The sequence below is a fragment of the Cupressus sempervirens genome, chromosome 9 (genome assembly GCF_028749045.1).
Source record: "Cupressus sempervirens isolate cs-2001-9-10 chromosome 9, ASM2874904v1, whole genome shotgun sequence".
Lineage (NCBI taxonomy): Eukaryota > Viridiplantae > Streptophyta > Pinopsida > Cupressales > Cupressaceae > Cupressus > Cupressus sempervirens.
In genome coordinates, this window is record NC_143126.1 from 448534613 (window position 1) to 448559267 (window position 24655).

Genomic DNA, 24655 nt, shown 5'->3' on the forward strand with positions numbered 1-24655 from the left:
CGTCTTGATAATATTGAGGCTAATAACCAGATTCCTAGTGGGGGAGCGAATGATAGGAGACCTCTTGTGCAAGGTATTAACCTTCCTGTCGAGGAAGATCCAGTGGCAAGAACTCAGCTCAAGGATCTTTCCAAGATGAAAGGACCGTTATTCTACGATACGGAACAAGGTACAGTGGCAAAAGCTTGGATGCTGAACATTGAGTGATGCTTTGTCTTACACCGTTACTTGAGTAACGTGAAGGTAAGATGGACAGTTATGCATTTGAGAGGATTTGGTTCCTTGTGGTGGGAGCAGGAGTTGGAGAAGCTGGGAATTGATATCTCTCTAGTAACTTGGGAGCTCTTTATAGAGTGATTCAAGGAGAGGTTTATGTCAGAATATTGATGTCAAGCCCGTGCAGAGGAGTTCTTTCAGATTGTGCAGTTTGGCTCTACAGTGGAAGCTTATGAATGTAGGTTCTACGAGCTTAAGAAGTTTTTTTGGGTGGGCTGAAAATGATAAGGCCATGATACAACACTTCATCAGAGGACTTTTCTCCAAGATTGGAGAGGAAGTGAGAACTTTTCGGCCTATGACTATGCAGGAAGCTTCGAAGTGAGCAAAGCTGATTAAGATGAAGTTTGGATATCATGGGGCCTCATACAAAACCAGCATGAATCCACCTACTTTGGATGTTAGTAGGAATCAAAAGCCTCCACAAGGCAGTTCAAAATCAGGATTTTCTAGTGGGAAATTCAAGAAGAAAAAGTTTGGTAAGAATTCCAAGGGTTCAGAACAGCCTAAACCATCTCAACCACCTTAGAGTGTGCAGAGTAATGAGCCATTTCCTAATCCTTCTGGTCAGAATATGGGATTCAGGAAATCTGTTGAGTGTTTTCATTGTGGTCAGTTGGGTCATTACCAGTCTCAGTGCCCTAACTGGGACAAGCCAAAGGTTGGACCTAAGCCAGCTAGGTCTGAAGTGATAGTTGGTGATTCTACCAAGAACCACCGTATCTTTGCAACCCTGGATCAGAAGCAAGCTGAACACCAGAATACGGTTATTGAAGCTCTGGGTAACACTCAAGGTATGAAAGTATCTATTTTATTTGACTCTGGAGCTACAGACTCATTTATTTCTTCTACTTTAGTTGAAAATAGTGGTATTCTTGTGGTTAGGGCAAGGGATAGATGGCAAGTGGAGTTAGCATCAGGATCTAAGGTGAACGTTGATATTGTTGCTCTTGACTATAAAATTCATATGAAAACTTTCACTACTTCAGCGAACCTTAGGGTTATACCTTTAGGATCGTATGAAATAGTTTTGGGTATGGATTGGTTAGAACAACATCAAGCCATTTTGGATTGCAAGGATAAGTCAATCAGTTGTGTTGATGATCTTGGATTAGCTAGAGTTATTGTGGGAATCAAGAGACCCATCTCTTTGCGGACAATTTCTACCAAGCAATTGGCAAGGTGTGCTCGAAAAGGCTACAGTTTGTTTGCCATATCGGTAAACAACTTAAATGATTCCATGGATAGGGGTTCTTTTCACGATCATCCAGTTTTGTAGAGTTTTTCGGATGTATTTGTTGAAGAGATTTTGGGAATACCTCCGAGAAGAGAAATTGATTTTCGAATCGATTTAGTGCTAGGAACGAAACCAATTTCCAAGACTCCTTACAGAATGACAGCTCAAGAGCTGGTTGAACTTAAATTTTAGTTGGAGGAGCTTTTGGAGAAAGGTTTGATTTGTCCTTGTGTATCACCTTGGGGTGCTCTGGTAATTTTTGTCAAGAAGGAAGATGGTTCTTTAAGACTTTGTATAGACTATAGACAGTTGAACAAGGTCACTATTAAGAACAGGTATCCTTTGCCTAGAATTGACGACTTGTTTGACCAGGTCAAGGGTGCCCGAGTCTTTTCGAAGATTAATCTAAAATTTGGGTATCATCAACTTAGAATCCAAGAAGCTGATATTCACAAAACAACTTTTCACACCAGGTATGGACACTACAAATTCATAGTAGTACCTTTTGGGTTGAAAAATGCATCTTCTATCTTCATGAGCCTAATGAATGGTGTGTTTAAAACTTACCTTGACAAGTTCGTAGTGGTTTTTCTGGATGAAATTTTAGTGTATTCTAACTCTGTTGAGGAACATGAGCAACATTTAGGGCAAGTTTTGGAATGCCTTCGTAGGAACAGACTGTATGCCAATCCTGAGAATTGTGAATTCTTCAGATCGGAGATTTGCTACTTAGGACATATCATTTCAGGTGATGGAATTTTTGTAGATCCATCTAAGATTCGAGCTATTGTTGATTGGCCAACACCTATGAATGTGTCTGAGGTTCGAAGTTTCACGGGTTTGGCAAGTTATTACCGTAGATTTGTGTCAAACTTCTCCAAAATAGTGCATCCTATCACATCCCTTCGGAGAAAAGGGAAGAAGTTTGTGTGGACAGTAGAGTGCAAGGTAGCATTTCAGAAACTTAAGGAATGTTTGACCAATGCACTAGTTCTAGCAGTCCTAGATTCTACTAAGGAGTTCGTGGTTTGCACTGATGCATCTTTGGATGGCATAGGAGCAGTGTTGTTGCAGGATGGACATGTTATTGCTTATGAATCCAGAAAGTTAAAGAGTCATGAGGTGAATTACCCTACTCATGATCTCGAACTTGTTGCGATTATGCATGCTTTGACTAAGTAGCAACATTTTCTTTTGGGTCAACATTTTGAGTTACATTCTGACCATCGAAGCCTTCAGTATCTTTTCACATAACCAGACCTCAATGCTAGTCAATGAAGATGGATGGAGTTCCTGTGTGAATATGACTTTGAGTTTAAGTATGTGCAAGGGAAAGAGAACGTGGTTGCTGATGCACTTAGCAGAAGGCGACATGTATTATCTTCTTTGATCTTAACAGTGGATCTTAGGGATAAGATTCTTCAAAATATTTCTGCAGATCATTGGTTTCAAGATGTTAAGACTGTTATTGACAGCGGAAGCATCTTAGAAGGGCGTTTTGAGGGATATTCAGTGAATCCTGAAGGTTTGCTGCTGTATAGAGGGAGTGTGTACATTCCTGAGTTGGGTGATTTGAGAAATCTAGTTATGTTAGAGGCTCACAAAGCACCATATTCTGCTCATCCGAGAGTCAAGAAAATGCTTGCCGACCTTAAGCAACATTATTATTGGCCTGGAATGAAGAGAGACATAGCATATTTTGTGGCTCGATGTTTGATATGTCAGCGAGTTAAAGCTAAACATCAGCACCCTACGAGATTATTACAGCCACATAGTATTCCAGAATGGAAATGGGACACCATTTATATAGATTTTATAATTGGATTTCCTATTATAGCTTGTAGGCATGATGCTATTATGGTGGTAGTAGATCGATTTTTGAAGGTTGCTCATTTTATTCCGATTAGATCATCCTATAATGCAGCAACTATTGCCAAAGTATATATGGAACAAATAGTTAAGTTACATGGAATTCCTAAAAAGATTATTTTTGATAGGGATCCAGTGTTTACTTCATCTCTTTAGAGATCCATGCAGCGAGAGTTAGATACTCAACTGAATTTTAGTTCAGCTTATCACCCAGAAACAGACGGGAATACTGAACGTGTCAACCAGATTTTGGAAGACATGCTTAGGATGTACGTAATGGAAAGACAAAATAAGTGGGAAGAGTATCTACATTTGGTAGAATTTGTGTATAATAATGGATATCACAGTTCCATAGGTATGGCACCATTCCAAGCATTGTATGGTAGACCTTGTAGGACACCTCTCAGTTGGGACAATTTGGAAGACATGACTCTTTTAGGACCTGATTTGTTGCAAGATTTGGAGCAGCAGGTGAAGAGGATCAGAGAACACCTTATTACTGCTCAGGATAGACAAAAGAAGTATGCTGATAAGCATAGGATTGATCGTCAATTCTTGGTTGGTGATAAAGTATTTCTCCGGGTAAGGCTACGTAAGAGTCCAATTCGATATGGAAAGGGTTCCAAGTTAGCACCATGATTTGTAGGTCCATTTGAAATTCTGGAACAGATTGGACCTGTTTCCTACAAACTTGCCTTGCCACTAAGTCTTTCTCGTGTACATAATGTATTTCATATTTCAGTATTACGTAAGTTTATACCTGATATTGCTCACGTGCTTGATTGGAAAAATTTGCAGATTTTGGATGGTCAAATCATGCTGGAACCAGTATAGATCATGCAAAGTAGAACTTTGAGTTTAAGAGGAAGAGAAATAAAGCAGGTAAAGGTCCTATGGGACCCCAATGATGAAACATCTACCACCTGGGAGGACACTGATATGATGAGAGTAGCTCATTTGCACTTGTTTGCTGACTTCCAGGAGAAAGTCGAAACCTAGAGGGGGAGGGTGTCATGCCTGACCACTACTTAGAGTTTTTTTGCATATTAAAATTTTACTGTTTGAAGTATCTTTCAGATGTTATGTTTTTCTTCATATTAAAATTTTACTGTTTGAAGTATCTTTCATGCCTGACCTCATAGAACCTGGTATATACAATTTATTTAGATTTTGTTGTGATCTCATGCTTCAATTTATATAATCTACATATGTACACTCATGTGATTAAAGTGTTTATGTACTTTATCTTATCTTGTAGGACATGTTTATGCTGTTATTGCACCTAGTGATAACGATGAACAGACTGAGTATTGGCTAGCTAGATGTGTGGAACCTAAGAAAAAATTGACATGTCATCAAGTAGATGATGATGGTTTTGAGTATCCAATTGGATCTGTTGTTGTAGCTGGCATGTGGCTACGTAGATACCTAACAAGAAGAAATGGTTTTCTAGCATTTGAAGACTACCAAACCGAAAAGAAGATTTTACACTATTCTCATTTGGTTGTGGCAAAAAATATCAAATTAGAAGGATACAAAGGGAGACCCGCCAATAAGGTATTATGGAGAATTTCAATGAACGAGCATGAGACAATAATAGATGCATTGTAAAGAGAGAGGATGCAGATGGTACAGTGGGATGACTACATTTAAATCAAACACATGTAAGTTTTTTCATTATTGTATTTTATATATATATATATATATATATATATATATATATGTACTTATATAATTTAATTACATGTATGTTTGTGTTGTCAATACCAATTTAGAGAACTTATATATACCTCTTATTTAAGTCTCAAGTATAATTTATGCAAATTTAAATGTTAAAGTGAATTGACCATCAACATCTTGTGCAATTTCACATAGTAAATACATACAAATTACACATATATTTACATAGTTTAGATACCTCATATTAATTTATGTGTTTATTAACATGTGTTTTTGTTTTACAATTTTATTTTATAGGACCTCGTTTGAAGAGATGTGTTGAACCAATTTTATATTTTGAGTTCACTTCTCTAAATATATCATTGACATTGTCTTACATATATTATGAAATATGTTGTACACACTAATTTTAAATTGAGATTTTACTTCTATTTGAGAGTTAAAGGTATGCACTTGATAAAATATAAATTAATTGTCAATTTAAGTAATGACCTCCTATTTTTTTCCATTACTTTTACATTCAAGCATGTTTAAATTAATGTTTGTTCGAAGTTTCAAATTACTATTGATTGTAATATTAAAAACAAGTCACTTGTACATGATAATTTAAAGATCATTACTCATTATGTTGATTATATGTTATTGTTATGTTGATAATTGACATGTATGTTTAACCATGTTAACCATGTTTATTGAGAGGGAGGGAAGGATGAAGATAGTGAGAGAGTCCAAGATGTTTCTAAGAGGTTTTGATGGATTATAAGGGTTCCTAACGAGTCTTAAGGGATGGGAGTCCTACCAAGTCATAATGCATGTTATAGGTTAAATAATAGGTCTTAATATATCTTAGTAGGGTGAAAAGGCCTTATTAGGTAATAATGAATCTTACATTACCAAATGACACATAAGGACCTCTTATGATACATTTCTAGGTATTTTTATCCATATATATGTTAAGGGGACCTAGGGAGTCGTACTAGTTCATTATGTTTGTTATAGATTATAATAGGTATTGATATAATTACTAGCACATAATAGGTATGGTTAGTTAATAATGAGTCTAACATTACCAAACAACACATTAAGATCACTTATGATACATTTTTAGGTACGTTATTCATACATGTGTGTCTTAAGGGGACATTGGAGTCCTAATAGGTAATTATGGCTATTATAGGTTCTAATAGGTATTGATATGTTTACTAGAACATAATAGGTATTGTTAGGTAATAATGAGTCTTACATTACCAAACAACACATTAAGATCACTTATGATACATTGTTAGGTACGTTATCCATACATTTTTTAATCTAGTAGGTCAATTTTATTTGTATGAATCTCAAAGCATAAATTTCATGTGATATTTATGCAATAATTTTTTTTTTATCGGTACTAATGCTCTATAAATAGTTAAAATTATTGTTCATCTAGCATATATACTTACAAAATGTGTCATATGTTCATGAATAAAATATGTTGGAATAAAGAAAATGGTTTGAATACTTAAAACATGATGAAACATAATAATATATACTACATACACAAGCATGATAAGAAGTCGTAAAAAAATCGTACATGGTCTAACATACATCATAACATGATCTATGAAGTTAAAAAAAAAAATAAAAAAAAAAAATATACATATATATATATATATATATATATATATATATATATATATAAAATATAATTTTAACTATCCTAACACAAAGTGTATACATCATAAACAATATACATCATAAAAACACAATATATAGGTGCTAATAAGACCTAATCTATCTGATCAAATGTCCTCTTTACTCTATGCGAAGAAGACTCAGATGGATCGTCATGTGTAATATGAGCCATCTCGTCATGTGGGACACCTTGTGAGGTAGATGGATCACTCTATGTAACATGAGGCATGTCTCATCATGTACATGCTTAATTAAAATGGGTTTCAAAAGCTAGCTTGCAAATAAATTAAATATTCACTACATAATAAAATAAATACCACATGAGATGGGTGTCCCTCAGTAATGGGAGGAGGCACATTGTCAAAACTACCAAATGCAGCAGTGGTGAGGTCTTGTAATTTACAATACATACATTTTTAAAATTTGATTTTAGAGCATAATGAACTATACATAATGTACATAAATCACAATTCTAACCTCAAAGGATGATGTAGGTACCTCCATCTGGCTAAGTCCTGTGCTCTCAACAACACTCATGGTGACATAGTCCTAAAATTATGGATACATAAACGTTTAGTCAAAATTACATATACATGAATAATTACAAAGTATGCAAATTAAAAAGTACATAATTTGTACACTACATTTTTTATACACTATAAATTTAACATGTATATATATGATACCTAAGTAGTAGCCAATGTCACAGATGTGTCTACAGGTATGCTAGCACAATGATCATAAGATGGAGTCAAAAATAGACTATATTGAGGCTTGTATGGATGAGTACAATATGGCTCCTATTTGTAAAATCAAAACACATAAAATATATATGTACATGTGAGTCAAAATTGTTTAGATTATAAGTTAATAACAATGTACATACATAAAAATAGTACAAATTATTTGTCTCCAGTCAAAAGTACATACCGTATGTATTTGAGGCTATGCCTCAGTGGTAACTGGAGCAAGGCTTGTACTAACATCAAACTGTGTAGCTGTGGACAATCCCTACAAAATTAGATTAAAAAAATATATGAGCACATGTTATTAAATTCGAGTTCAAATGTATATTTTTACAATGTAATTCAAAGTGCATACTGTATAAGGGACGCCAATATCTATAGGTCTCAGAAAAAGAGTATATTGCCTCCTAGGAGGAACAATATCATCCATCTTCTGTTATTTCAAAAGTACAAATTAATATGTTAATACAATTACACATGTATGTAGAAAGTAAATAATTATGTGTACTTTATATTAAAATTAAAATTAAAATTTTACCTGCTACTCATGACTCTCTTTAGGCGCTCTGTGCTGCATGAGGTCAACAAATGATGACACATCTATCTTGTCACTACCATCACCATGGACAGTGTATATATCATCATCAAAATCAGCACCCTTAGCATAATGGTCATCATGTGTTGTACCAGCATCACTCTGGGGGCTTGTGCATATGCCTCCACAGCTAGTACAAATATGTTCAAGTGGAGGAGCATGTGTCACCTGCATCCACTATTGTACTAAATTGCCTGAAAGGGCACTCAAATGGGTAAGAGCAGATGAAACTGCTTGATGATGGTGAGGAGCAAGCACAACAGGCATAGGAAGAGGTACAAGGGGCTGAGCTCGCCTGTGATTTCTTGTTCTATCACTCAACTTTGCCCCAGGCCTATCCTGAGGCATCCCTCCACCAACCCCCTGAAATTATTTCATATCAAAATAATTGGGTTTCAAACCCAATTCAAACTCAGCCCATAGCTTCCTAAGGAAGTACATGGGCACCTTATGGTTAGTGTGTGGTGGACGGTCAAATACCATCCACCACCGCTCCCAAAAATGTGTTGTTATACATGGATGTGTACACCATCGAATGGAAATGCGAGGCTACTTCTCATTAATTTCTTCACCCATCTTAGAGTTTACAAAATAACTTTTAAAATTCCCTTTACCTATATTGAGGTTATGAACCTGTCTGTATCATAAGTTGTCAGAATAGAAGGCATGCATGCTTTCCCTCCATGATCTAAATGAATCAATTTTAGAATCTAAATGATGTATGGAGTGAATCACGCCTTGCATGCTATCTGCAAGATGTAGTAGGTGATGAGGGGGGTGGATCTCACGTCGGATAGCCTCTATATCATGCACGAGGTCATTAAGGTTACGCCTCATGCTCTCATGGAGCTCATTTGCAGTGGGTGGTGGAGGTGGGGGTGGAGGTGGAGGTGGAGGTGGAGATGGAGGGGATGGAGGCGGGGGTGTGGGAGGGGGAGGGGGTGGCGGCGGGTCCATCAAATATAATCTGCATATATGTTTAATCAACATAAAAAATGACAAAATTATAATTTAATAAAATTTAAATCTAAAATATCAACTAGGTATAAATGCGCATATCTTTATTAAAATCATATCAATTAAATAAATAAAGTTAAATAGTTAAGTCAAATTGAACATTAAATACTGAATTTAAGTCTAATCATAAAATAATACTCCAAAAAACTATATATAGGTTAGTTCAAGGTTTCTTTTCTTAAAACAGGAGCCACCTAGCTAGTTTTTGTTTCATGTACACTTATTTTGTGACACTGGGGGATTGTATTCTCATTATGGATTATATGTTCATCTCAGGATCAAACAAAGTTAAGATTATGGCAAGGTTATGGTTTACAATTTTTTTATATTTACGATTTTCATTATGGCTAAGCTTAAGATTGTTATAATGATTATGGTCCTTTAATGTTAGGGAACTTACCTAGGATTATGGTTTTAGTTAGAATTATATTTAGGTTTCGGATATTTATTATGGTCCTATTGTTTAAAGGATATATAATAGATGGCGTTAGGATGAGAGTTAAGGTTACAATTAGAATGAAAGCTTAGAGATAGAATTATGATTTGATTAAATTATTTATGATTATAGTTTGAATTGTAAATATTATTCGCTTTTTAATGCAAACTATAAGTCTAGATCATATCCTAATGAACTAATTTACATGAACCCTATTCCTAACCATATAATAATCCTAATTCTAGTCATAATCCTAATTCTAATCATAAATACTTAAACTTCATAAATTATCATTTTTCTTAAGGTGTTTTAATGAGTTGCTGGATATAAACCTTAATTATAAACCTGAATCATAAACCTTAATTATAAACCTTAATCTTAAATCTAAATATACTTATAAAATCTAAATTATAATAGTTTAGATCCTATTTATATTCTAGAATTGAATATAAATCCTAATACTAGATCCTAATAGATTAAATGTTAAATGTTAAACCATAACCTTATACATGTAAATCATAGTTAAGGTAAATATTAGGGTTTAACATTTAAGCTTAATATTTTATTTAGAATTAGAAGGGCTTAGCATATATGATTATTTTTAGGATAAAGGTTTACCATTTAGGATAACTTAGTTAGTCTAAGGGTTAATAATTTAGGATATAAAGGTTTAGGATAAGGGTTTTGACTTGACATAATTAGAATTTAAAAGTTAATGTCAAGGTTTAATATTTTGTAAATTAGGTGCATGCGATCATAAAATGGATGTAATCATGTGAACTCAAGTCACACTAAATAAACCCTACATGATGCTAGAAAGCTATAAAGTGTAATGAGATTATGATATTGTAATATGGATTAGCTCTTGAAAATGCCCATAATTCACTCAGAAGCACTTGCAAATCACCTAGAATGATTTGCATAACCCTATTACAAAAAATTTAGATATCTCAAAAGCTTGATTTGATGGCACATTTATAGAAATCTCTGGGAGTTCAATGGTTTGGATTCATTCTCCATGAGTGGTGGAGGTTGAATCCTTGATTGATCAATACATGATTAAGCTTTATTGGTGGGAATTAATTTCATTTTCCATTAGTGATGATATGGATAATTGATTATTTTAATTAATGCATTTAATTAATAGTTCTAGCCATAGGATTTAAAAACTTGATTTGATTAATTATGTTAGGATTAATTAATGAATCAATGCCCGTTTTAATTTTTTTTTTAATATATATATTAAATTATTGATGTTTTGTCATGGGCCTCTAGAGGAAGAAGCCAAAGGAGAGCCCACATAAGAATATGTCATTAGGGGACTCTAGAGAATATTGAGAGTAGCACAGTACCAAGTGATAGTCTAGACATAGGTGGTCATCTGAGCTAGCAAGGTTTACTATTATGATGAATACTCACTTAGGATATAAAGGTTTAGGCATCTAGTGGAAAGATAAGTTATTCACTTCTCTAGATATATTCTTAGGGATCCAAGGGTGTAGTCCCTCCTACTCGCACTGATGTTCCACCTCTACCTCTTGATGGTGAGGGAGGGTTATTTAATTAGATGCCTAATTTGTTCTTCTCTTCTATTTTTTTTTAATGATGTATCATTTTGAGACCTTGATATCAATGTTTACTTAGTTTTAGGATTAGGGTTCAATTTGGTTTATTGTTTGATTAGGTTTATGCTTAGGTTTCAATTAGGACAAGAGTTAATAAATTGAATTAAGTTTTAAAGTGCTAAATCTGGTTTTAGATAAAAAATTATAGTTAGAGCTTTTAGATTAAAAACCAACATTAATTAAAAAATGTTATGTTTAAATTTTGTTTTAAAGTGTTGAATATATTATTGAGTTAGGCTTAAATTTAGGGTGATTTGGTTTAGTCTTAAGGTCAACGTTTAACTTGGTTCAATCTTAGGGTAAGGGTTCAATTTGGTTAATGGTTGGGGAAAGGATTCAAGGTTAAATTTGGTTTTTACTGTTAACTTGTTGGGATATATAATTAGGTTTATGATCATGGTTTAATTTAATTAGGTTTATGATCATGGTTTAATTTAATTTGGTTTATAAGTATAATATTAATTAGTTAAGGGCCATGGTTAGCTTTCAATCTAGTTTGATATTCAATTTGGTTTAGGGTTACCCAAGGGTTAGTTTATTTTAGTGTTATATTAAGATATAATGCTTCGATATCACTCATTTTTTGATATTTTGATTATATCACCCCCATACATTTATAGTATATGCGATGAATCTTACAAATATTATTTGATCTCATTACATGTGTCATGGTAATTTTTTTAAAGTTTATACATGATATGCTCCTATGTGATGCTTTTTATTTTCTTATAATATAGTGTTATATATAAATTTACCTAAGTACCCTTCTTGATTATCTCTGATGGATGTAGTAAATGACATATCTCTATATGATTCTTTTGATATGATATGCATGGATAATATAATGAAAATTTTAAATCCTTCCTATGCAATAAATGATGTAATTAGATATGTAAATGTTTTTAGATTCACATGTATGACATGTAGATGTAGATATGATGCTCCTCTAGGATAATTTAGTTTATCATAAACAAGGTTACGATTATGGTTTGACATTTATAAAGTTAGTACTTGGTTCTTAGGATCTAGTTATTTAATTATTTATATATTACCTGGTGTAGGTTTTAGCAAATTAAGGTTATGGTTAGGATGACAGTAAGGGTTATGATCTAGAGTTTTGGTTAAAATTGGGATTATAGTTAATCCTAAATGATGCCCAGCCAAGGGATCCAAAGAACTAATCAAAAGTTTTACTAAGCAAGCAATAACATACATACAATAATTTACATTTATAAAAAACATAAGAGATTGCATTCCATAACGAGCACATTTACATTTCATTTTAAAATAATTATAAGTACTAAAAGTAAAATAAATGAAAAATCCACATGAAAGAATAACTACTTGAGTTCAATCCATTTAAATAATATACATTTGTTTTGAATGCCACTTGGCAAATTAATTCGGAATGCACAATCATCCACTATAGATGTCACAGGGTATGAAAGGCTGAAAGAATATACATTTATAAAATAGTTTACATCATCCATTTTTGATCCATGAAATAAAGTACAATACAATTTAAGTAAAATCATTAAATACTAAGTTTTTTGTTTGGATCCCTTGGCGGGGTGTTACATGATTAAGTACTTAGTTATATATGTTTAGGGTTTTATTGTACATAACTATATATGGTTAGGTCGAGGTTATAGTTTAAACAATGAATTTAGGTGGAGGTTATAGTTTAAACAATGAATTTAGGTTGAGCTTATATGGTTCTAGGTCGAGGTTATATTTATTTGTAATTACATGTTTAAACAATGAATTTACATCTAATCTAATCATTCAACATTGTAATAAATACATAAATTAAATACATTTCAAAATATCTAAAATAATAATTTTTTAAATGAACATTACGAAACTATATTTTAATTAACAGATACAATAATCTAAACATATACTCATTAACAATGTAAATTTATAACTTTACGTATATTAAAACTGAAAAAATAAATTAATTAATGTACATATAAAATGTAAAATTGAAAAAAATTAAGTAAAATAGTACAAAACGTATTAAAATACCTGGTATATTGAAGACTAGCAATAGGGGGTGGTCGGTAAAGCTGAAAATCGGGCTCCCATTTTTGAAGTCATGAAAATGACTTCAATTGGGGGTTATGTTATTTTTAAAATTGGGTACCTGATTTTTAAATCTCGGCTCGGGTGCTCGAAGCATGAATTTAGAAATGGGTACCCGATTCTAGAAAAATTAGGTACCCATTTTTGAGAAGTATAATTCTACGGATTTGACTTCCACAAAATTGCGACCCAACTTCTTGTGGTCACCCACATATATATATATCATTCATCCACATATACCAGTCTACACATAAACATATGGATACATTTTGTGATTCATTTTTTTAAATCAAATTGGAACTATCTTTCAACCACATATAATAATAATACATAAATATTTGATTATTATCTTTGGTCAAATTGAATATCTTTAATATTTAATGGGTTGGCAAATAGACAACTTCTGATATATTGAATAATTAAAATATATGAACTCAAGTTTGTCTTTCATTGGAACCTTTTGGGTGTGTATCCAATACCAAAGAAACTATTGTTCCAAATTGATTTACTTTTACCGTCTCAATGGAAATGTGCCAACAAAGCATCATGTTTTGTCTTTTAGTCATGAACAAACAACCATCTCTAGATAAGAATTATTTTATACTACTTAACTATTCTTTGACATAAAAACCATTCTTGTAAGGAAATAATTATATTTGCAATGAAGACATACAAAAAAGGCCCAATAAATTATTCCTTTGCATTTTTTGCGATGAATTCTTCCTCACCATGACAATACATATGAGAGAAAAATGAAAGATAGGTTGAATATGAATATACTCTATTCAACATTCTTTGATGAAGGAAAAAAAATATAGTTTGTAGGGCATCATAATACAAATGACCTGTCATTATTGGTTTTAGTTCTAAAATTATTCATCATTGTCCCCTTCTACTTTCCATCTCTCTCCCCCCCTCTCCCCTTATTTCCACTTCTCCCATCATCTCTCACTCTCCCTCCTTTCTCTCCCCCTTCTCCCACATCTCTCTATCTCCCTATCTTTCTATCTCTCCTTCTCCCTCTCCCTCTCTCCCCCTTCTCTATATCCCCCCTCTCTCCCCTTATCCCTCTTCTCCCTCTCCCTCTCTCCCCTACTCCCTTAATCTCTTCTTCCTCCCATTGTCTCCCCTCTCCCCATTGTTTCTACCCCCACCTCTCTCTCTCTCCCCCTCTCACTCTCTCCCCCAATCCTTTCCCCCCTCCTTTCTCAATAACTCCCCTCTCTTCCCCTCCCTCTCCCCCTATCCCCTATGCCCCCTCTCCCTCTTATCTCTCTCCCATCTATAACTAACCCCCTTCTCTCCCCCCCCTCTCTCCCCCCTCTTTTAGTCTCCCTAATCTCTTTTCCCCTCCCTTTTCCTTTCCCTCTTTCTCCATTTCCCCATCTTTCTCCCCCTCTCCTACTCCCCCCTCCCCCCCCTCTCTCTCTCCCCATTTCCCTCTCCCTCTCCCTCTCTCTTCCTTATTCCTTCCTTCCATATCTCTCCTCTCCCCCTCTCCATCTCCCCTTCTCTTTCCCCTCCATCTATCCCCTCTCCAACTACCTTTCTCTCCTTCGTCTATCTCTTCCCTATTTTCTCTCCCTCTCTCCCCTATTCTCCCTCCCTCCCTTCTCTCCCTCTCTCCCTTTTCTCTCTCCCTCTACCTCTCTCTCTCCTAATCTTCCCTTTCTCTCTCCCCCCTTCTCCCACTCCCTCTCTCCCCTCAACTCTCCTTGTCCCTATCCCTATCCTCCTCTATCTCCCCCTCTCTCCCCACTTCTCACATGCTCCTCCCTTTATTCCCCTCTCCCTTCTCTATCTTTCCCATCTCTCTCTCTCTCTCTCTCTCTCTCTCTCTCTCTCTCTCTCTACCCTCTTTGTCCACCTTTAATTTCCCTCTTTTCCACCTCACCTCCCCTTCTCTCCCATTCTATCTCTCCCTCCCTCTCCTTGTCTCAATTTCCTCCTTCTCCCCCCTCCCTCTCTCCCTTTTCTCCTCCTCTCTCTTCTCTCACTTCTCCCCCAAACTCTTCCTCTCCCTCTCTCTCCCTTTCCTCTCCTTCCTTCTCCCTACATGTCTCCCTCTCCCCTTCTCCCCCCTTGTCTCCCTCATCTCCCCTTCATCTTCCCCCCCCCCCTCTTAATCACCCCTCTCTCTTCCTTGTTCTCTCCCATCTCCATCTCCCCTTGTCTCCCCCCTCCATATCTCCCTGCTCAAACTACTCTTCTCTACTCCCTCTTCTCTCTCCCTCTCTCCCCTCATCTCTCATTTTCCCTATCCCTATTTTTCTCTGTATTCCCACTTCTCCCTACACTCCTCCCTTTATCCCCCTCCCCCTTCACCATATTTCCCATCTCTCCCTTCCTTTTTCTATCACCCCTTCTACCCCCATCTTACCATCTCTCTCTCTCTCTCTCTCTCTCTCTCTCTCTCTCTCTCTCTCTCTCTCTCTCTCTCCCTCCCTCCTCCCTCTCCCTTTTCTCTCCCCTCTCTTCATCTCTGTCTCTCTGCTCTCCATCCTCCTTTACTTTCCCTCTTTTCCACCCCACCTCCCTCTCTCTTGCATTCTCCCTCTCCCTCTCCTTGTCCACTTCACCCCCTTGTCTCCCCCCTCCCTCTCCCTTTTCTCCTCCTCTATCTTCTCCCACTTCTCCTCCTAGCTCTTCCTCTCCCTCTCTCCCCCTTTCCTTTCCCCCCTTCTCCCCATATCTCTCCCTCTCCCCCTCTCCCCCCTTGTCTCCCCATCTCCCCATCATCTTCCCCCTCCTCTCTTAATCACCCCTCTCTCTTCCCCTCCCCCTCCCTCTCTCCCACTTCTCCTTCTCCCTCTCCCTCTCCTCCTACCTATCCCTTTCCCTCTCCCCACTTCTCCATATCCCCCTTATTGCCCCATCTCTCCCTCCTCCTCTCTATCTTCTCCCACTCCTCTGTTCTCCTTCTCCCCTCTTCTCTCTCTCTCTCTCTCTCTCACACACACACACACACAATCACACCCTCTCCCAACTTCTCCCTCTCCCCCTTCTTGCTCCATCTCTCCCTCCCCTCTATCTCTCTTCTCGTTCTCCCCCCTCTCCCCTCCTCTCTCTCAATAAAAACCTCTCTCTTACCCCCCTCTATCTCTGCCCCCTTCTCCCTCTCTCTCTTTGCCTCTTCTATCTCTCTCCCCTATCTATCACTATGTCTCCCCTTGTATGCTCCCTCTTGCCACTCTTTTCATCCCTCCTCTATCAATCAACCCTTCTCTTCCCCCCCCCCCCCCCCCCCCTCTCTCTCTCTCTCTCTCTCTCTCTCTCCCTCCCATGTACCCCCCCTCCTCACTTGTCCCTCTCCCCCATCTACCTTTCTTCCCCTCTCCCCCTTTTCTTTTTCACCTCTCTCTTCATCTATCCCCCCTCTCGCTCTATGTGTCCCCCTCTCCCCCTCTCTTCTTCCTTCCTCCCCCTCTCCTTTATCTTCCCCTCCCTCTCCCTCTTTCTTTATTTCCCCATCCTACTCCCCCTCTCCCTACCTCGCTCCCCCTTCTTTCTCTTCCCTTCCCCTCTCCACCTCTCCCTCTCCCTTTCCCCTCTCTCCCCTCCCCATGCCTCCCCCTCCCATGCCTCCCCCCCTCTCTTCTCCCTCTCCCCCCTCTCTCTTCTTTTGTCCCCCTTCCCCCCTCCCTCTTTTTACCCCTCTCCCTCCCTCCCCTCTCCATCTCCCCCTCTCTTCTCCCTCCATCACTCCTCTCTTCTCTCTCCCTCTCCCTCTCCCTCTCCCTCTACCTCTCTCCTTGTCCATGTCCCTCTCCCTATCCCCCTTTACACCTCCCTCTCCCAATCACCCCCTCTCTCTCTCCCCGCCATTATCTCCCTTCCCCCTTCCCCCTCTCTATCTCTCCCCCTTCTCCCCCAAGCCTTCCTTTATCCTACTCTCTATCTTCCCCCTTCTCCCCCTTCTCTCCCTTTCAACTCCCCATCTCTCCCCTTCCTCTCTCCCCACTTTCCATCTCCTTATCCCTCCCTATCTACCCCATTCTTTCTCTTCCCCCTCCCCTCCTTCCTCTCTCTTCCCCCTTTCCCCTCTTCCTCTCTCTTTCTCCCCCCTTCTTGCTCTATCCCCCTTTTCCTTCCTATCCCTCCCTTTATCCTCCCCCCTTCTTCCACTTTCTCTACCTTCTCTCCCCCCCTCCCCTTTTCTCTACCTTCCCATAATGTATCACCATTTATAAAGCAAAACATCTCAGCGCTAGAAAAATACTAAATAAACAAACAAAATATACCAAACAAAATAGTTGTTCAATGAATTTGAAAGAGATTTCTGTCAATGTGACTAAAACATGCCTTGAAATCAAATATCAACTTTCCAATAGAAGGAACAAGGAACAAGCTAATTCTACACAAGAAATGAGAAATCCATAAAACAAATCAACAACAAAAGGAAAGTATCACTAAATGGAAATCTTTGTATGCCAGTGTTATTAAAATTCACTAGATAATGAAAACCAATCAAAGCTCATGAATTCAATTATAACAAACAATATACTAAACAATAGAATATGCCTAGTATGTTGAGTTTAGTGAAGATGGGAAAATACATCTGATCCTAGGAATATTACTCAATAAAAATGCATACTCAACAAGAATGAGCATGCTCTTTAAATAGTAGGTTCATAGTGGGCCTACATTTTCATGAATTAATAAGAACATTCAAATTCAAACCAATAAACACAAAGAAGGCAATGTGACCGCCAACATAACAGTCATAATTTTTCTGTAGCAATCATACAATACATAATTTCTTTAGCATTTAAAATTTGACAAACCACATATTCTGGGAAGCTGCTATTTGGTTTAATTAATTATGGAAATCAATTACAAATAACTATGCGAATTCCTAAGTTTAAAATCTGCAATTGTGTTTACGTTTTTAGACTTCAGGGTTCTTGCTTTCTGACACCTAAGTTTACTTTGTTCTATCATTTATTTAACAAAAAAATGACCGTCCAAGCACATCAGTTTCTTCATTATTTTCTATGCATTCATTCCCACATTTGATCATATGCTCTCCTATCCAGTGGTGCATATATTTAACTTAAACAATAAAAACATTTATTATTTCTCCTTTAATTTATTACCATTTGTAAAGAAAAATATTCCAAATCTAGAAAAACACAAAAACATTAACAAAATGTAGAAAACAAAACAGTGCTCCAATGGATTTTAGGTCCAAGTAAATGTAACTAAAACATGTCTACAAACTTCTTAATTTTTTTTTAAAACTTTCCAGCCAAACAAGCTAATTCAAATCATGCTTGCAGAACAAAGAAAAAACTAGTATTAGAAGCTGTGTAAACGAATTTGAAATTGAATCATCATTTACACAACAGTCTAAAAATCATAAAAATATATGATTTAACAACACCAATTTCAATAGTAAATAATACACAATTTAATGAATTCAGTAAATTGGAATGCATTCAAACCCCTGTTTATGAAATGTAATGAACATGAAGAACATAAAACAGACGGAAAAGTGCTCAACTTACAATATTCACTTCTCTGCAACTCGCATAATTCTCCACATTCTTACCATTCAAATATCACTAGAGCATGATGAAAGTTGAAAAAGAAAGAGAAATTCAAGTAGAAAAATATAAATTATCAAAAAGTTTAAGAAAAAATAAATAGGAAAGGAACAATTTGCATTTGCCTTCAAATAAACTCCTTTATATAGAAGTGAAATCATGCTTTTTGTAACGGTAAAATGGAGAAAAATGGAAATTAAAAAAAAAAAACAACTATAAAATAGGAAAATAACTTATGTGTTTTTCTCCCAAAAATGGCTGCTTTTTTCCAGACGGTAAAATAGAAAACTAACGGGCATGATTTTTTATTTTTTTTGATAAAGTTGGAAAATAACGGTCTGCTTTTTAAAATTATAATTCTAAATATAGATGTAATGATTATCCATGCTTTTAGTAGAATTTTAATTATGTTAATCATTAAAAATAAAATATTAATAAAATAGAAAACTTATAGATATGACTTTTAACTTATTTATTTTTAAACAAAATTGAAAAATAAAAGTGCACTTTTAAATTAGAATTCTAAATATGGATGTAATGACTATGTACGGTTTTAGTAGAGCATCAAGTATGTTAATCATTAAAAAATAGAATACTAAAAATATTTCAATTTAATTAAAATAATATGATCAAAATATAATAATGTTATATAATATGAAATTTTAAATAATTTTAAGTGTTTTTTTTTATATTATAATTTTTTTGGATGTACAAAAGATAAAAAGATTTAAATTAGATATCTTTAAAGTGTGGAATATAAAAGTATATTTCTTTTAAATTGAATCTTTAAGATTACATATTAGTTCTACTTAATATCTTATTTAAATTAAATTACATTGTTCACCCACTCACAATGTGAAGTCCCTTTATAAGAAACTTGTCAATTCAAAACAAATCATTAAAAAAATGATTAAATCAAATTCAATTATTAAAAATAAATATATATAAACACAAATATTTACTTATTTATAGTTACAATTCAAAATAATTATATATATATAGACATGAGTATTTCTCTATAGATATATACAATTTATTAAAAATGTTATTTTTCTTTATTACGTTTAATTAAATAAAAACATAAATTTGAATAATATTTTAGTTTACACTTCATATCCAAATATTTACAATTTCTATATTTACTGTGGTGGCTTATAATGATTTTGATTTTTCGATTGCAATTTAAATACTAATAATAAAATTTCGCTGACAAATTGTCTAATTTAGATATATTTCTAAATTTGAGTATTATGGCTTAAGTCTTTACTTTTATATGTAACGATAACGAAGACTCTGAAGGAATTATTCTTTTTCTGTCTACGTAAAGGTTGAAAATGTATGAATTTCTTGAATATCGATATTGATCACATAAGTTAATATTTCTAAATATGGAGTACATTTCAATTACTATTTTGACAACTTGGTCTTAGCAAATTTTTTATTTTCAGATGTTATATATGTAAGGACTTCAATTAAGGGTACTTACCTATAATAAAAAAAGGAAGATCATTTAAAAAAAAAAAAATATGAGATTATTAAATATGTATTTAGAATTAATTTAATAATTGTATATTTGTAAAATATATTTTTAAGACGAAAATGTTAAACAATTCAAATTAGATATATATTTTTGATTAAATATATAACTACATTTCTTTTATTTGACTCTTTATGATCATAAGACAATTCTACTCTACTTCTAGCTTAAATTATCTTCATACATGCATATAGTGGTGTTAGACTTGATAATTTATCATTCACAACAAATTAATTAAAATATTTTATATTTATTTCAAATCACACTTAATTAATAAAAATAAGTGTTAGTTCTAAATTAATGCATTCACAATTTAAATTATACATACAATTATATATACAGTCATATACATTCTCATATGCATATGTACAAGTTTTTAGTAGCTTATATGATTATTAAATATTCTTAGCTATATCAAATAGATATATGCTTTTGAAATTTACACTTGAGCTCTATATTTTTGTTTTGTTTTGTAAAAGGAAATAGTTTCCCATGATTTTGATTTGATTTAATAATTTTTTTAATATTGTGAAATTACTAAGGGATTTCAATCTCACCCTTGTTAACTTGTAAAATATGATTAAAATATTTAACGTAGTTACAATAATAAATATAATATTAAAAACTTAATTATAAATAATTTAAAAAGTCACTTATAAAAACTATCGAAGAGCTTTTATACTCTTTCATGCAAAATTGTATATATATATATATGTATGTATGTATGTATGTATGTATGTATGTAATAGTAAATAAAATAAAATTATTTATATCTTTGTATATACAATTATATATAGTTGTTATTTTATTTGGAAAATAATTATGTTATGATGGCAAAAAAAAACTAACTTGACAAATACATAAAAAATGAGCCTTTCCAATAGGGAAAAAAAGATTTCATATTCACACAAAGGAAGCCCTAGCACTTGAAATGAGGAGAATGCCTTTAATTGGCGAGGTCTTAGATCCAATCAATTTAATATATTGACATATTCACAAAATGATAATGATAGAATTAATAATTATTCATTTGGGTTTACAAGCTATGTCAATGCTCATTCATAGTGAATAGAAAAAATAGATTCAAATAAAAATGAAGGTAGAGAGTTTCACCATAACCATAATATTCAATTTGACTATTTTAAGAACAAGGCATTTTTGTAGAAAAAGACAAGAATAAAGGGAAAGTTATCCAAGGCATAGAGTTCGAGGTTGGAACAATACTTGTGAACCTAATCCCAAAGAGGGGGAAGAAGGTGGCCACCAAAAGGTGATACACAGGACAAAATAGAGGAAGGTCAATAAAGAAAGGCTTGGAGGTATGTGGGTTATTCTTATTTCTTCCATAATCCCTCCTTTTTCTTCCAAAACGAAAATACAAACATATTATCCCTTGTCACCTCTATGTTTTTAAGGAATCGCCTAATTTCACAAAAATGCATTCCCATAATTCCACCTTACAACCCTAGGTGGTTGGATGTGTCTCCTATTCAACCTTACCAAAACCCTAAAAAGAGGTTACATAATGCTTCTAAACCTAGGAAAAATCCTATCCCTAGCACTCTGAGGAATTCTTGATCCCATCTAAGGAATCAAATAAAATTCTCAATGAGGAACAAGTATATGAATGTAATGTATGAGTATTGCAAAAACCATAGGCTCTTTGTCAAATGGATGGAGGAGGATTGTCCAATGAAGGAAGTAGCAAAATGGCTTCAGAACTAATTGAAGAACTAGGTAAGTATAACTATCTACAAAGACAAATGCATGTACACAAATTGCTTTGATTATAATCTTATTTAAAAAAAAAAGATAACTACCCTCCTTTTAGAGAAGAGTTTTTTCTTATCATGGATTGGCGGCCTAATTTTAATTTCACACTATCAGACAAAATTAAAATAGTTGGATGGATCTTGTTACCAAACTTACCTATTGAATTGATTCAAAATTCCATTTTAATTGATTGCTAATAAAAATGGGAATTTTGAGAAGTTTGGTAATAAAAAGTTAAAAGATTCATAAGTTAAAATATCTATCAGACTAGATATCTTTGTCAAGACACTAAAACTAGTTAAGCTCAAAATTAAGGATATAATTTATAACATAAAACCTATCTTTTGTCAAAAATGAGAACTTGATAAGGACACATCTAAGTCCACCCTAAAAACTAAAGATGGTTTTCCCTCACCTAATATCAAGTTCAATGAATCTAAGGGGGGCATGCTATTATTGAAAATTATGACAAAGAGGCAATCCCAAGAATTAGAATAAGGTGTTATCTCAACCATTGAACTAGAAAATCCTAAAGTCACGTAACATAAACTAGCTAGTTGACAATACAAAGAATTGAGGAGATGATATGGAAGAAGAATGGAGGGATGTATTAATAATTACTTCAAAAGTCTTAGAAGCGTAAAAAACAAATTCTAGTGCAACCTTAAGTACTCCTAATTTAGAGGAAGGAGAAATTGATGAGGGATTGATGCAGAATCTCACATCCCCACAAACGGGAGATCTAACAAGTAAAGGAAATTATACATAAAGTATAGAATTTGATATACTCAAAGATCCAATGTACAAGGGAAAATTGACTAAGGAAATTTGTCAAAAGTTTATATAGGGAAATAGAAGAGAGCAGAACTCATTTAATTAATATGGAAGCAATCAATAAAGAGAATATTTTTTTGGTGGATGGGATTTGTAAGATAGAAGAAGAGGAAAGATCACATATTAACATAGTATTTATCTCATGGAAAACTAACTAGTATAAAAACCATGATGTGTGAGTTAATCCTCACAAAGCTTTCACTCTCGTAAAGTACACTTGATCAAGAGCTTATCTCTATTAGAAGATTACAAAGACATTGTTAGGTGCCACCTACTTAATGGATTTTGATAAGACCTATTAAAGTCTTGTCCTATTATGACCAACTTGATTAAAGGACTTTTGAACACAAGTTAATGTGTAACCATGTTATAAGACTTTCCACAAATAATTTATTATGGTCCACCCTAGACAAGATTTACTGTTGTAAAGATTAGTAAACACTAGATAATGATCTAAAAAATTAGCTACTACTCTTATCTTAAGAAATATATCCTTCTACATCTCTCTTGACCTGTCATGAATTATGCTTTGCCTTCTCTTGTTTTTGCAACTTCAGATCTTGATCACTTGCATGCTTATCTCTCCTTTCTCTTGCACATGATAACCCTTGTGTTGTTTGGGCTTAGTTGCTTCTCCTCAGTACATTAATTCTTTGATGATTATTTCTCTCTATCACTCTCTTTCACACCTTAAGATTATACTTAGCTTGGCTCTTCTAACTCTTTGACTAGTCACTCAGTAATCTAACCCTTTTTCTGCTTTAAAATTTCCTTCTTTTATACTTTCTTCTTGCTTTTCTTATAAGCCCTAGTTTATGAATTCAAAATTTGAATTCTCACGTTTACTACTAGCTTGACTTCACATTGAAGTAGTACATTGCTCTTTTCAGATGTAGTGTGTTCGTATATGAGTCATAGGTGTCATATATCCTTGATGACTTGCTCTTGTTGGAAAAAAATCAAATTCAAATTCTTTTGATGGTTCCTTGATATCTTAACCCATCACCATTAAGTGTAGTGATGAGTGCATTCCTATCCTCTTCATAATGTGGCAGTCACATGCATCTTGCTCCATGCTTTCCTTGCCAACTTGTCCAAACTATCTTGTATGGCTACCAATCGATCTTCTTTCCTTTTTTCTTTGGCATCCTTCTACTCACACATATTTCACTTAGCATACTTCATATATGTGGATCGCCTTTGTCATCACCTTTGTTGGACTCACACTTCTTCTCTTCTCTAATGACCCTTGTGAACTAGAGTCACACATCAATGTTCTCTATTATTTGTTTTCCCCTACTGGTCTTAGTCCCTTTATATTCCTCAACATCAATGAAAAGACATATGATAACTAAGTCTACTAATCTTTTTATTGGCCAATCTTCAAGGTTCAAGATAGTTATGCCAACAATCTCCCCTTTTGGCATTTATGATAACACTTAGGTTTGATGTTTGTACATATAGTTTGTTTTTAAATGATAAAAGTAAGAACAAATAGTTTAAAATTTCTTTTAAAATATTAGATAATTAAAAGTTTAAATACTACTAAGAGATAATGTTTTACTATTTACTTTGTAATAAAAATACTATTTTAGTATTTATTTTGTAATATATAATTTTTTAATTATTTACTTTGAAATAAATATATTAACTTTAAAATTTAAAATATCTTAAATTAATTATTTTAAATATGAAATATATTAAAAACATAATTAATAATTA

The 24655-nt window shown here is 34.2% G+C and overlaps 1 pseudogene; it reads left to right on the top strand.

The window, feature by feature from the left end:
- The first annotated feature begins 655 nt into the window (after positions 1-655).
- Positions 656-24655, top strand: part of LOC149539240 (uncharacterized) — a 113351-nt pseudogene continuing 89351 nt past the window's right edge.